Below are 13,281 nucleotides of genomic sequence, written 5' to 3' on the forward strand. Positions count from 1 at the left end.
GAATTCCATACATAACATATTGATTCAATATTTCTATATATTACAAAATGATTACTGTGATAAGTCTAGCTACCATCTGTCACCATACAAAGATATTATAATATTAATGAATATGTTCCTCCAGGAGTATATTCCATCCCTGTAACTCATTACTTTTGTAGCCAGAAGTTTGTATCTCTTATTCTACCTTAACTATTTCACTTCCTACCTTATCCCTCTGGCAAACCATCTGGTTCTTCTCTATGACTGTTTTGTTATGTTTGTTCATCTTTATTTTGTTTTTTAGATTTCACATATAAAAGAAACCATACAGCATTTGTCTCTGTCTGCCTTATTTCTCATAACAAAATTACCTCTATGGCAGGGGTCCCCAGCTTCCAGGATCTAATGTCTGATGATTTGAGATGAGCTGATGTAATAATAATAGGAATAAATTGCACAATAAGTGTAATACACTTGAATCATCTTGAAACAAGTCCCCTTACCCCTTAGTGCATAGAAAATTCGTCTTCCATGAAAACAGTCCCCGGTGCCAAAATAGTTGGGGATTGCTATTTTACATATTATTAGACCATTCATGTGGTCACAGGTGGAAATATTTGTCTTTTCTTATGATTGAATAATATATACATATGTGTGTATTCATACATATTAACATATTACATATTCTGTATCCATTCATCAGTCTCTGGGCATTTATGTTGTTACCACATCCCATATCTTGGTTATTATGAATAATGTTGCAATGAACATAGAGGTGCAAAAATCTTTTCAAATTAGTGTTTTAATTTCTCTAAAAAAATACCCAGGAGTGGAATTGCTGAATTGTATGGTAGATCTATTTTAAAATTTTGAGAAACCTCTCTTCTTTTTTCCACAGTGGCTATATCAAGTTGTATTCCCACCAACACTGGAGGAGAGTTCTCTTTCTCCATATCCTTGCTGACACTAGTTTTTTTGTGGTCTTTTAAATTATAGCCATCTGACAGGTATGAGGTAGCATGTCTTTATGGTTTTGATTGCATCTACCTGATGATTAGGGATGTTGAGAATCTTTTCATGTTTCACCTGGCCATCTCTATGTCTTCTCTGGAAAAGTGTTTACTCAAGAACTCTGCCCATTTTTAATTTTTTTTATGTTGAATTATATGAGTCCTTTGTATATTTGGGATATTAACCCCTTAGCAGATATATTGTTTGCAAATATCTTCTCCCTTTCAGTAGGCAAAGTTTTCATTTTACTGATAGAATCCTTCACCAGGCAAGCTTTTACAAATTTGTTTAATTTTATTCCCTTTGTGTGAGGATATAGATCCAAAAATATATTGCTAAGATCTATGTCAAAACTGTACTGCCTATGTTTTTTCTAGAAGTTTTATGGTTTTAGATCTTACTCTTATGCCTTTAACTCATTTTGAGTATTTTTATATAAGTAAGCAGTCGTTTGATTTTTTGCATGTAGGTGTCTAGTTATTCCAACATCATTTATTTTGAAGACACCATTTTTTCCCCAGCATGTATTCTTGCCTCTTTAGTCACAGATTTAATTGCCTATATGAACGTGAGTTTGTGTCTAGGTTTTCTGTCCTGCTTCATTCATCCATATGTCTGTTTTTGTGCTAGTACCATACTGTTTTGATTGCTGTAGCTTTGTAGTATAATATGAAATCAGGAAGCGTGATACCTGCAACTCTGTCCTTTTTTCTCAAGATTGCTTTGGCTTTAGGGTATCGTTTGTGTTTCTATATAAACTTAAGAATTATTTTTCTAGTTCTATGAAAAATTCCATTGGTATTTTGATAAGCATTGCACTGAATCTGTAGATTACCTTGGGTAGTATACTTCTTTTAACAATATTAATTGTTCACATTCATGAGCACAGTATTTTTCATTTGTGTTGTCTTCAATTTCTTTCATCAGTGTGTTACAGTTTTTGAGTGTAGTCTTTTACTCCCTTAATTAGATTTATTCCCAGACATTTTATTTCTTTTGATGTGATTGTAAATGAGATTGTTTTCTTAATTTCTCTCTGGTAATTCACTGTCAGTATATAGAAATGAAACAGATTTCTCTATGTTAATGTACCCTATAAATTTATTAAATTCAATTATGAGTACTAATATTCATCATTTTTTCTAGTGAACTTATTAAAATTTTCTCTATATAGTACTGTGACATTTGCAAACAGTTTTACTTCTTCCTTTCCAATTTGGATTACTTTTATTGTCTGATTGTTGTGGCTGGGACTTCTAATACTATATAGAACAAAAGTGTTGAGAATGGGTATCTCTGTCTTGTTCCTGATCCTAGAGGAAAAGTTTTTAACTTTTCAGCATTAAGTATGATGCAAGTTGTGCACTTGCCATGTATGGTGGCCTTTATTATGTTGAGTTATGCTTCCCCTATACCCATTTTGTTAATAGTTTTAATATAAATGGACATTTAATATTATTGAAAGCTTTTTCTGCATTTATTGAAATGATAACATGATTTTTATTCTTCAATGTGTTAATACAGTGTATTACATTGATTGATGTGCAGATATTGAACCATCATCCTTACATCCCTGGGATAAATGCTACCTGATGAAATTTTTAGTGCATTGTTGAGTTTTGCTTGATTATATTCTACTGAGTATTTTTTGCATCTAAGTTCATCATTGATGTCGGCCTATAATTTGTGTGTATGTATCATATCATCATTCAATTTTGTTATCAAGGTGATGCTGGCCTTCTAGGACAATCTTAGAAGAGTTTCTTCTTCGGTTTCTTGAAATAGTTTGGGATGGATCAGAATTGCATGCATACTGTGTGCTCAGTCGTGTCCGACTCTTTGCAATCCCGTGTACCACAGCCCACCAGTCTGCCCTGTCCTTGGGGTTCTCCAGGCAAGAATACTGGAGTGGGTTACCATTTCCTCCTCCCCTTCTTTAAATGTTTGGTAGACTTCTCCTGTGAAGCTTTCTAGTCTCAGACTTTTGTTTGTTGGGAGTTTCTTCTTTTATTACTGATTGAATTTCAAGTCTGTTGGTCTATTCTACTGATTTCAGAGTTATCAACCCCTACAATCATATTAGCCAATTCCTTAAAACAAATACCTCTCTCCTTCTTCTTAAAAATTTTTGTTTTGTTGATATAAAGGTGTTCTGGACTAAGTAGTAGCTATTTGTACAAAATCCATTAAGAATTCAAAATAACTCTAACACAATCAGTGCTAGGGATCTCAGAAAATATTTCTTAAAGATAGAAATCCTCCAACTGAGACTTGATATATAGATTCCCAGATAGAAAGGGATAGGGGAATAGGGCAAACATTGTTTATATTTGCAAATCCAGCACCTAGAAACAATGTCTACTACTCAAGAGATACTCCATAAATGTGTGGAAATCAGGTCTATAGAGCAGAGAAGGAGATAGAATTTAAATAGGAAAAGCAGGAAAATAACAAAGCTTCCCCTCCCACAAAGTGGGCTCTCTCAAGGTGACATGACAATGTATAAAACCGACCAGGTAGAAATAGCTCAAACTTTAGATATTCCATCTTTTCCATTCATGAACACCCATTTTAAATCATTCAGTTATCATAATTCCTTCCAGGAAATACAATCAATTTTTACATGAATTTACTAGGTGTATTATTATTCTTCCATGCAAATAAAAATTTAGAAATCAAGCTTTTAATGCACATCCAATATTTAACTTCTGCATTCTGGTCTGAGAACAAGAAAGATTACTTGATTATAGTGAATACAGTGAACATACTTTCAAATATTTAATATAAATACAAATTTTATTTTGTAACACAAATAAAATTTGCTAAACTTAAATTTTCCCTTGTCTTTTATTATTAAAACAAATTCCTACTCTTTCACAACTTTTAAAATGCCTTTCCCATTAGTGTCCCCAAATCCAGTTACTATTTAAAACTTTCCCTCTAATTCTCTGAGGATTCAACTCACTCCCTTTTTCATTCACTTAAGCAAACCCAACAGTTGAAAAAGAGAAGAAAACTAAATAGTATCTTCTGAGTTGACCCCAAAGGAAATCTGCTTGTCTTCTATAACTTGAATTTAAGTCAGAGACAAATTAAAAGATAGAATTGTTTTAAATGAACATTGTTGAAGTTTTAGAAAAAAACTGTAAAACAAAGTTAATTTAATAGAAAAGCTGTAGTAAATTATCTGAATTTTTATGTTCCAAAGTTTTATACTGCTTTTTAGTGTATGCTTCTGTAAATGTTAACATTATAAAATAGAATCAAGCACAGCTTTGAGGAAGCCAGTTTGAAACCTTGCAATCAACACAGGATATAGATCTTGAATTCATTAGACAATACCAGTGGAAATTAACAGAATGGCTATTATTATTGACTTGTTATTGAAAAGACAATCATAAGCCATTCATTACTATGTATAAATTTAAGACCTAAAAGCTAGCCCATATTCATATAGATTATAAAAACTGAAATAGTTAGAAATGGAAAACTAGTTAATGGTGATCTTTGAATTTCCACAGGCTGAATGGGTGAAACAGTTATATAAACCTCTTGGTTCTCAATAAGCAAGATTGATTCAGAAGACAGTATTTTTTCCCTCCTCTAATTATAAAATATATTTTGTTCATCTGAACTTTTTGCTCTTTAAAGACAAGGAAAAAAATATGCTGCTGGTGTTGGCAGAGTTGGTGCATCCTAGTTATGTGGACACATCACTGTTTTGAGATAGATTTATATTCTTTTTCCTCAAAGTAGACTCTAAAGTTTAACTTGGAATTTATTGAGTAATTACATTCCATTTAAATGGAAAATTCAGGTGATTTACATTACAAATTATAAAATTTTACAATTTTGTAATTATATATGTGAAATAATGAGAAATAAAAAGAGTAACATTTTCAGTGTTCACAGCTAGAGATGACATCACGCTCATGCTCAGATGCTCAGTCGTGTCTGACTCTTTGTGATCCTGTAGACCGTGGCCCGCCAGGTTCCTCTGTCCATGGGATTTTTCAGGCAAGGATATTGGAGTAGATTGCCATTTCCTCCTCCAGGGGATCTTCCCGATCCAGGGATCAAACCTGAGTCTCTGACATCTCCTGCATTGGAAGGATGATTCTTTATCACTAGTGCCATCTGGGAAGCCCAGAGATAACATAAATGCACATACAATTACATACCTGCATGACAAATGTGATGTGTGGGTGTGGGCATATATATAATGTAGGTAGTATATGTATCTACTATAAATAGGTGTTTTTCTAATTTGTGCTGATTATTCCCTCATCATGCCAGGGACCATGCTCAAAATTTTACATTTATTTTCTCATTTTATCCTCATGAAAATCTTGGGAGATATGGAATAGTACTATAACCATTTTATAGAAGAGATAACTGAAGCTCAGAGAAGTTAAGTGACTTGCCCAAGTAGTAAAGTCAGAATGTTAAGAGAAAAAAAAATAAATAAATAGCTGGCCTGACTCACAGCCCATCTGCTCAGATATTTGGTGTTCCACAGACCTTACTGAAGCTAATGCTCTCTAAGCAGAGCAAGATGCATGGGAACATATATTTCTTAAGTTTGTTTACTTAATATTTTAAAACCACAGTCTGTATTTATCAAAGGGTGTGTTTAAATTAATTCATTGTTAAGAATTCTTAAAAAAAAAAAAAAAATTTCCCAGCAATTGTCCAAAATGGGGAAAAAAAAAAAAGACATTTTCAAGGGATAGCAATTAAGCAATCTCTATGGCTAGGTTTTCCCTGGAAACAGCATATTTTGGCTTAGTGTTAGACCTCGCATCAGAGCTGGGCAGGGTCTAGCTCATGTCCCAAAGCCACTTGATGATTGTTTTAGCAGGAGGCACCCATACTTGAGCAGAGTTAAACCAGGCACTTGTGCGGTTGAGTCCTGACTCCTGACTCCTCCCCTGCGAACAGCTGACAGAAGACAGATGGTTTGTGCTCCAGTGTGGGAGCGCTTCAGGGCATGCCATGGTTCTTTCAGCTGCGGACTCATAAATGAGCTGCTTCACATAACGAGAGAGCTGGAAGGGACCAGAGAAAACACTTTATCTAACTCTCCCATTTGCCGACAGATCTAGAGAATAAAGAGATTGGCTCCAAAGACATGCAGATAATCACAGGCAGAGTTAGGAAGGGACCTCTTGTTAGTCACGAAGGGAACAGAGTTAAGAGGTCTTCTGACTCAAGTACAATGATTTTATCCCCCCTAACACAAGCTGAGAAGTGTTCTTTTCATTGCAAGTGTGAAACTGTCTAATTCAAAGTGGCAAAAGTTTAAAGGAGGTGTTATCCATTCATGAAACTGAAACAGTCACAGCAGTATCAAAAGGAGCTAGCTTTTCTCCCATCCTTCAACACCACTTCCTCTACATTGGTTCTACTCCCAGGCCTCCCTCGGTAGCAAGATGGTTTCAGCAGCTATAGCGTCAGTGGCCTTGTGAGTTCAGGTTCAAAGGAAATGAGAACTTCTCATTGTCCAAACAGATGCAAATGAAAATCTCGCCCTAACTTTCTCCAAACAGAATTGCGTTTGTTTCTGTTCCTGAAAAATCATCAATGCCAAGGCGATGGAACGCCTAGAGCATGGTCTCGTTCACATGCCCATCCCCAGAGCCTTTTTGGAAATAGAAAAATTTTATTTTCAGCTGTGCTGGATCTTCCTTGCTGCACCGCCTTCCTCTAGTTGTGGAGAGCGGGAGCTACTCTCTGCTTGTGGCGCATGGGCTTCTCATTGCAGTGGCTTCTTTTGCTAAGTGCAGGCTTCAGTAGCTGTGCTGTGAGCCCAGAAGTTGTGGTTCCTGGGTTCTAGAAGCACAGGCTTGAGTGTTGTGGCGCATGGACTCAGTTACTCTGTAGCTTACGAGATCTTCCCGGATCAGGGATTGAACCCCTGTCTCTTGCAGTGCCAAGCAGATTCTTTACCACTGAGCCACCAGGCAAGCTCCGCTCCCCTTTTCTGAAACCACATGACTGAGAGTGGGGCTGGAGCATTTCCAATAAACCCAACAGGAGAAAGGCAAACGGATGGAGACTGTCAAACAACACATGCCCAACATATGCATGTAAATAACCCTGTTATAAAGTAAGGAAGTGACTAGTGATCTTTACAGTAATTAATGAAAGTTTCTATCACTAGATGAAGATATATCAAGATTTGTGTCATGAGTATTCTTCAGCTTAGATACACTTTATTGAGTTATAAATCATTTAAAACAAAAATGATATAGAAAAATATTTTGATAACAATGACCAAAAACCTAATGTGTGCTGTAATTATTGGGAGGAAGAGCAGACAGAGAAATCTTATCTCATCTGCTGGAGGTAGAAATGGTGATAGCATGAAATCAATAGTGTTACCTATGTTAATAGAGTGAAAGAGTTCTTATGCAGCGTACTTAACACATTTCGTATACTACTTACATCCAATGCTTTTCACTGTTGCCTGGATTTTCCTTTTCGTTTTTCCATAATATCATACTTTAAGATATTTTATGATATGTAATGTCATATATCTACATGATATTATATGACATATAATATCATATAATATATTTCTACAATTTTCTGGCTGTGTTTCTTGCTAGAATATAAGCTCCTACCAGGCAGGGACATTTGTCCTTTGTGATGCTATGTCTCAATATGTGGCAGAGTCACCAGCACAGAGTAATCCCTTAATAAATTTTTGTTATTGCTATAGAATCTGTTATGGTAGCCATTAACCACATGTGACTATTTAAATTTCATTTTAAATCAATTAAAATGAAAATAATCACAAAAGTCAGTACATAAATCACAGTAGCCACATTTTAGGTGCTCAGTAACCTCATGTGCTAGAGGACAGTATAATAGAAGATAAAGATGCAGACCATTGTTACCATTTTAAGAAAGTTCTATTGGATGCTACTCATTTAATAAACGAATAAATACTCAGAGTAAAGAAGAAGACAGGTGAATGCCATTATAATAATTGCCAGCTGTGAAGTTGACATTTAAAAGTAGAAGGCTATGTCAAATCCTGAAAGACATTTATGGAAAATCAGAAACAATTAATAACATCAAGTTTAGAGAAGTATTTGATAAAATGCAAACTGAAATTTGATTCTAGATCAATAATGTAAAAGCAGAGAGACTAAATGATACGGGAACAGACCTGAAAATGGAAATTAGAAAATCTTAGGTCTTTGAACAAAGTACTCAATAGCATAAGTAAAGTCCTTTTCACTTTATTATCTTCATTAAAATCACTTCATAAATATAAGGAGAGGAAGCAAGATACATAATCTCTATTTTCAATGAAGCAAGATAACAATTGTAGCCTTAACTAGAAATATACACACATGGAAAGCCGGCAGAGAAATGGAATATGACACAATACCAATTTCTTAGTGCCTCACTTTTAATTAGAAATAGACAGCCAAGGATGTCACCAGGCATATGTGGGAAACCTCCAAATGGAAGAGAGAAGCCAAAGCAACCTGAGGGTAAAGAAGAATGGGGGAAACAAGAAACAGTGTAACCGGAAAGACTCCTCAGAGGAAGAAGGTGATATTGCATCCATGAAACAGAAGCATGATGCTATGAAAGGCAGAATGAAAGGGCAAATGTTTCGAAATTAAAAATAAAAAAAAATTTTTTAACTACAAAAAAAATAACAAAAAATAAATAAATAAATAAGGAAGAAGGACCGAGATAAAAAGTAAAGGGTAGGATCGATCCAAAGTCCAAAATCCAACTAGTAGGAGTTCTACAAAGACTGAGTGGGTGTCCCTAGTAGCTCAGTGGTAGAGAATCTACTTGCCAATGCAGGAGACACAGACTGGATCCCTGATTCGAGAAGATCCCAGAGGCAGCAGAACAAATAAGCCTGGGCATCACAACCACTGAGCTTGTGTTCTAGAGCCCAGGAGCCACAGCTGCCGAGCCCACACACCCTCGGTGCCCTAGAGCCCGTGCAGCGCAAATAAAGAGTCGCCCCTACTCGCCACAACTAGAGGAAAACCCACGCAACCAAGAAGACCCAGCATGGCCAAAACAAAACATTTTAAAATAAATAAAATTATTTTAAAAGTAGACGGAAGATAGAGGAGAATAAATTATCAAAAGATAATAAAGGTAAATTTCCCAGGACCAAATGGTCCATAAATATGAGAAGGAACCAGCAAGGAAACGTAAACAGTGTATGCCATGTGACACAGGAATAATAATCAAAGCATAATTTTTATAGAGTCACAATAATAGATTTTAAAATGGGATGGCTCAGTGGTAAAGAATCTGCCTGCGATGCGAGAGACACAGAGGGTCACAGAAGATCCTGGGTTCAGAAGATCCCCTGGAGGAGTAAATGGCAGCCCACTCCAGTGTTCTTGCCTAGAGAATCCACGGACTGAGAAGCCTGGCAGACTACAATCTATAGAGTCACAAAGAGTTGGGCATGACTGAAGAGACCACTCATCCACGCACATAGGCACACATAACTACATTGACTAATTGGGAGGAAGAAAAGGAGGGGTGGAGAAGAACTGAAAAATCTCATCTATGGAAGGAGAAAATCAGTGGAAAATCTTTAATGAGTAATTGAAGAAATAATACTGTATGAATATTATTTGGAAGTATGGTAAAATTGTGAAACATCTCAGTAACGGGAAAGTGGTTGTTTTATTCTTTTTATATGAAGTTTTAATAGTTTCTACTTGCCTTTTAAAACTATCTGCAAGTAGTGATTAGACAGAAACAGTAAACATGGAACATATTAGCCTATATTCATTCAGTTTTGCTTTTCTACCACTATTAAGGTTGTGAAAGAAAGAAAGTGAAGTCACTCAGTCGTGTCTGACTCTTTGCGACCCCATGGACTGTAGCCTACCAGGGTCCTCTGTCCATGGGATTTTCTAGGCAAGAATACTGGAGTGGGTTGCCATTTCCTTCTCCAAGGGATCGTCCCAATCCAGGGATCGAATCCGGGTCTCCCTCATTGCGGGCAGATGCTTTAGCATCTGAGCCACCAGTCTGAATCTTTTTTTTTTTTAATTTTTTTTAATGCTTAGTTCTAGCGAGTTACAAATAATTACAGGTCACAGAACAGAAGAAGATAAATTATTCTACCATTTTGTATATACATACATATATGAAGAGAATATACATATGTGACATATTATTAATATATAAGAATCTCTCCTATTTCTCTGATCTAATTTTTGCAAATACTTTCCTGTCACCCCAATAGTTTAAAGAACCACCTCTACTTTCCTATTCCAATTTTAAAAAAGATTTTTACTCAAATATTTTTTATGCTTACTGATTTGGAAAAGCTTCTTTTTCTGTGTGAAGCTTCAGAAGACAATTTTCTTTTCTACAAGTAATCTGTAAACGCCTCAGTGTAGCATTTTCATCAGGACCTTTTGGACTGCACTGGGTAGAGGTATGGAGCCCTCAGTCACATACGCCGACATTCACTCAGGAAACAATTACCAAAATCTTACTGGAACTGCCTCACTCACTGATAGGTTTTTCAAGAGTTTCACTAGAATGCAAGCCCCGTAAGTGCAGAGCTTTCACCCTGTTGTCAGCACCATCTCCCTAGCATCAAGGCTAGACTCTGGGATGTGGAAGATGCTCAACAAATGTTTGCATCTGTTGACTGACTCACAGAGGAAATAGAACTTAGTGTTTTAGAGTCAGAAGGTTAAGATTAAGATTAAGACCTTGCCTCTGAGACTGATCATATTTCTGATCTTGTCATATTTCTTAAACCATTTGTACATTTCCTCTTTTATAAAAGATAAATATGATTCATTGTACATAGCTCTTGTAAGTACTAAGCATGAAACAAATATAAAATGCATAAAATTATGTCTGGCACAGAGTAAGCTCTCATTAAAAAGTATCTGTAACTATGAAGGCAGGTAGCCTCCCAGGAAAAAAATAGAATTCATTGATAATCATAAGAAAAGTAAGATTTGCTAGAACAAATATTTGTGTCAGTAAATTCAGAAAAGCAGTTTCTTAGAGTGTTTGATTAATTGTCAGAAATAAAATTTCCCAGAAGAAAGGGTCTTTCTGATTCCTGTTTTCTTCTTGCCTGTAGGAGAATAGTTGATTAAATTAATGCAACCAATATTTTAAATGTTAAATTTTATAAATATAAGACATGTCCTCTGATAATCTCAAATCACTCATATCTATCTCTTTAAACCTCCAGAGTGGTAATAGGAGGTTTGCTTACAGTGTGTAAAAACTAGTAAAGTGTTAGTTGCGTTCAGTCGGGTCTGACTCTTTGTGACCCCATGGACTGCGCCTACAAGACTCCTTTGCCCCTGGAGTTCCCAGGCAAGAATACTGGAGTGGGTTGCCATTTCCTTTTCCGGGAGATCTTCCTGACCCAGAGATCAAACTGTCATCTCCTGCACTGCAGGCCGATTCTTTAACATCTGAGCCACCAGGGAAAATCAGAAACAAGCTGACTATAGTAAGTCCCCTGCATACAAACCTTTAAGTTACAAGCTTTCAAAGATGGGAATGTGCTTTTACATGTCCAGTCACATAAATTAGTTCGTGTGTCTGATGTATGTTGTCATGTGCGTGCATCTTCCACAATGGTTGAGCTTTTTTGTACTTTCCTGTACAGTACTATATAGAGTACTGGAATACAGTCTTTTTATTTCAAGCCCAGGATGCCCAGAAGCAAGTGTAAAAGCAGTGGTGATATAGCTGATATGATACTAACAAGCACAAAGCAATAATGACAGAAACAAAAGTAAAAATATTTGAGACTGGAGTGAGAAGAGAAAGAAGTAACTTTAAACATTTCTCCTAAGAAAGTCCTTGTGCTCACCTGCTCACCTGCTTCAGAGTGAGAATCCACAAAGCTAGTTCTTAGAAACTTGGAGTCTCTTGCCTCCTTCCTAACACCTCCCCAGACTGCAGACAGCTCCTATGATGAAATATCTGGCCTGTGTCCAATTATTTGCTCTGGTAGATATTCTCGCATCTCTGTAAGACATTAACTGAAAGCTTAAATTAATGTATTTGACATAGTTTTTGCATGACCCTGCCAAGATAGCATTTGAATAATTCGTATGTGGTGACTGCTAAAAAAAAGAAACAGAAACATGAGCAAAATCCTTCATTCTGATGTCAAAAAGCTTGAGAGTTCTCACACTTTCCCTAATCGTAATAGAGATATTTGCATGAGAGACACAAAAATAGTACCATTGAGAAAATCTAGCTATAAACTAGAAGAATTCATAATATTTTATGTGATTGCTATTCTTTTCTCATTTAAACTCAGGCATAAGAAACATCTTGACAACAAAGAAAATCAAGAAATTTATGAAGAAGGTACTACTACATGGCAGACTCTCCGTTGATTATAAATGCTTATATATTGTTAGATTTATATTATATTAATGAATGATATCATCAGTTGAAATAGACAAAATGATAAAACAATGACAGCTTTTTTAATTGCATGTCAAAAACAATGACTTTTTTTTTTAATTTGGCCAGACCTTTTATGTTAAAAGTGTGAAAAAGGGGCCATAGCAATATAGAAACTATCCTTAACCTAACCTAAGAACATAGTCTGAAAAGCAGAAGAAAATTCTCTTAGTTTTATGAAAGAAAACATAATAATCTTGTGAGTACAATAATGCATGAAGATGTAATAAAACCACAGAATGAAATGAGCTGGGATGGGAGTGGGAAAACTCTGAACACTGGGATGTCACTTAAGCCTTATGACAATTTTCTAAATGAGCTAGAAATAAGAAGGAACATAATAGAGCAAGCTGGAGCTGAAATGGAGTTAGTCTATTAGAGAAAAGGTCCAAGAAAACCACAATGAAGGCAGAAGAAAAAATAATGTACATGAAGAAAAGATCTCTGAAACAAAGCAAACACTGCATTGGCAGAGTGAAAGATCACGCCCTCTTCCAAGAAAAGTGAGTGGAAGGGCAGTCAACCCTCAGGCACCTCCAGCCTGAGTTGCTGTTACAAAGATAAGCCGGGCACAGAGGAGCCACGTCCGCCAAGTTGTGCAGAAGGACTGCCAGGAGAATATGGGCTGTTGTCACACTGTTGTTCAAATATAGGGAAAAGAGGAAGACCCTTTCAAACATGAAAGAACTCAAGGACTAAAGCACTTTGGAGCCCTTCTTGGGGCAAAAAGTACATGCAATTAAATCAGGCCAATAAAATCGTCAATGGGGAAGCCTTATTGAAAAGCACTCGGTGTGGTGGCTCCATAGAGCAATGTCTCTATAA

The sequence above is a fragment of the Dama dama genome, chromosome 28 (genome assembly GCF_033118175.1).
Source record: "Dama dama isolate Ldn47 chromosome 28, ASM3311817v1, whole genome shotgun sequence".
NCBI classification, from domain to species: Eukaryota; Metazoa; Chordata; class Mammalia; order Artiodactyla; family Cervidae; genus Dama; species Dama dama.